Source organism: Cupressus sempervirens, chromosome 4, assembly GCF_028749045.1.
Source record: "Cupressus sempervirens isolate cs-2001-9-10 chromosome 4, ASM2874904v1, whole genome shotgun sequence".
Lineage (NCBI taxonomy): Eukaryota > Viridiplantae > Streptophyta > Pinopsida > Cupressales > Cupressaceae > Cupressus > Cupressus sempervirens.
The window spans coordinates 15044068-15047428 of NC_143121.1; positions in this window are offsets into that span (position 1 = coordinate 15044068).

The window sequence follows — 3361 nt, forward strand, 5'->3', positions numbered from 1 at the left end:
TTACAACAAGCTGAAAATGAAGAAATTTGGCCCCTGCAAAGTTTTGAAGAAACATGACTCATGAAATGCATACGAGGTGGAGCTACCAGATGGTATTCACATTTCTCCCATTTTCAACATTGCAGATTTAACAGAGTATCATGATGATGGTGCAGATGAGGAGCTGGTTTTAGAGCCATGTTCAATTCCTACTTCTAAGAAGGAGGAGATAGAAGACATTCTAGATCATCGTGTGGGTAGGAGTACTAGAAACAGGCAGTATGAAGAGTATTTGGTCAAATAGAAAGGATGGTCGATCGAGGACTCAACTTGGATTTTAGCAGCTGAGGTTTCCCATTTGGGATTTCCTCTACCATCCATAAAGTGACAGGGTCACTTTTCAATCTATCCTGGGTGTCTGATGCAGGAGCATCCAGAGGTATAAGGGCAATGTTGTGTCACCCAAAAAAATGTACTTAGACTTAGTTTTTGTTTAATGTCTTTCCATTTTTGGATACCCATTTGGCTCAAATAAAGGTTCCAACTCATATAGTTCAACTATCAGTGTGTTTGAAAATCCCAAAAAAATAGGAGCATGTATTTGGGCCATCATTTTGGTAAACTAGAAGGTGTGAATTGGCCAGATGAATGTAATCATGATTTAGAGCATTCCAAAAAAAGAATCAGGTCAATAGGCCCCATGGTTTGAAAGTTATTGCAGTTTTTTGGGTTTTGGAGACCTCCTAAGAATGCTTCAAAGTCAGGTTTGGGGCATTAAATGACCTCAAAAAGGGTCAAAAAATGGGGGACAAGATGTGCTTATCCATAGGGCTATAGAGCACTTTGAGAGCTTTCTATAAATGTAAACGATTCGTCAATCGGAGCTACGATTCAAAAGTTATGCCTCTTGAAAGTTCGGTTACCGTTTCTGGATTCTTCTAGATTTGCACCGACTTCTAACGCAGCTTCCGAAACCTTCTATATCGTCGGTGGATGCCTACTAGCACTTTCTAGAATGTACTCCTAGTCCTTAACCCTTCGAGGTCTATTTAAAGAGATTTCTTGCATTGTAAAAGGCAGTTCGGAGTGGAGTTTGAGAGGAGGTACTAAAAGGAGAAATTATCTCCAGATTTATGCTATTGTAAGCCCTTAGGGCATGTTTTGAAGTTTATTTTCTCTGCACTATTTGTACTAGCTTATTTTCTCAGTTAATATAATTTTCCCTTTCTGTTGGTTCCATTCTGTTCTTGGGTCATGTCCCCATCAATTTTTGAGATGGATAATGAGCGGGAAAATGAGTTCTAATTCCGTATATGTAGGGATGTCTAGTCATGAAGCAATGCAGGTTGAAGGTCAAAGATTTTTGGATGCAAAAATCTAACAAGGTGAAGGAAGAGGGTTTGCTTCATCAAGTGACCCAATGGTGAGCTAAGCAAGAAGGCTAGAAGAGGATGAATGCTTGAAGGGTGAACAAGCTATTAGAACTATAACGATAGGAAGCCAACTAGAGTTGAGGACTGAATAGTGATCTGTAATCTGCAAGTAAGGTTGTAAGTTGTATCAGAGAAGAAATCTACTATTACTCTCTTACAATTTTATCAGATTAGGGTAAATCCTTTCAAGAAATGTTGACTTAATAATAATTTGAAAATCCTTTAACAGGGTGACATTCCAAGTGAACATGACCTAAAGTCCTCTAACAAGGCTCACTTTTATATAGGGTGGTTGAAATCCCTTAACCAGGACACATTTAACAGTGTGTGTTGTAACATTTAATAGGGTGGGTCTCTAATAGGGCATCACTTCAAAAGAGTGAAAAAGGAGTAGCATATTACTGATGATTTTCCCAAATTGGGTTTCCATGTAAAATTATTGTGTCAAGTGTACTAATGGATATGTTGTGTTTTATGTTTTATATTCCTACATGTTGATTTAATAGTAACATATCAGTTTTGGTTAACACACAATGAATGCATGCATGGTTAAGAATGTTATATGGGTTAACTAAATTGTGAAAAGTTCTATTTTGTACATCTGGACCTTGAATAAGTGATTCACCCCCCTCTTAGTTATTCTAAAAGAATTCCAACATACATAAGATAAATTAAATATTAATTTTATTGATATTTGACTTATTTATATTTGAAAAGTAATCCAAAAAAAATGTATAGGAAGAAATGGAAACATAATTTGATTTTTTTGCATTAAATTATGAAAGTTGATTAAATATTATTTTTTATTAATAATTACATAATTAATTCTAAAAAAATATTAAAAAATATAAAAATGAGGACCTAGCTTCATCTTGATGTTTAAAGTGTGAAAATGGTAACTTTTTGGAAAATTAGGAAAAAAGCGACAGGTGACACAAAAATGGGAATCTTGGTGGCTAAGTTTACAACAATGCCTAATTTTAGTCTAAAGCTTTAATGCCATTTTATTTTCAAGGGGATGACTTATATATTAAACTTATTCATTCATTCCTTCTCACTCATAAATTTGAAGTGTGAATCGAAACGAGTGAAATTTAAAGAGCTTGTGAGAAGAGAGTTTTTATTAAATAAATTTTTGAGATTGTTAAAAAGAGAAATGGATTTTTCATTGAATTAGTGAAACACGATTCCTAAATTCATTAGAAAGAAATATTTGAGTGAGTTGGAGAGATATTTTTGAATTTACAGAGGAAACTAAATTTTTTGAAAATGTTCCAAAATCTTTGTCCTTTGGAGGAATTCTCTCTCCTTTTTAATGCTTTTAGTTTATTCTTATGTATGGACAATTTTTTTTACAGGAAGGAGGAATGGTATAAACCCAAGGAATGGGAGAAATAAGAAGACAATTGATAAAGAATGAAAGGAGAGGATTCTATCCCCAAATCCAAAATTCTATCAAAGTGGTTGGAAATTTGAGAAACAAGCCTTGATGATATTGACTTGAAATAATTCAAATGAAGAATGTTTGCATACAATGAAAAACATATAACACACCCAGCTACACCAAGATATGACTAGTTTTTTTTTTTTAATGATTTTGAGTTTCCTCCTCCTAATGCTCAAGATTACAAGATGGTCTTATGGAGACACTGCATAATCAAATTCCACCAGAAATCAAGCTCCACCAGTTTCCCCAAATGAATCACTAAATAAGGATGGATTTTGTTCCCTCCTCTATACAACAATGTCTTGGTGGAAGGAACAAGTGAAGTACAAGATTTCCAACAAACATCTAGTAATCCTCTGATAAAGACATATCAAAGGAATTATAGGAACCATGAGCCATTGACATCGTAAATTCCCCAAAATAAATATTCAACTCCTTCACATCCCAATGCAAGCAATAATGCTAGTCCCTATAGAGAGTCACCCAAGTATTGACAATCAAA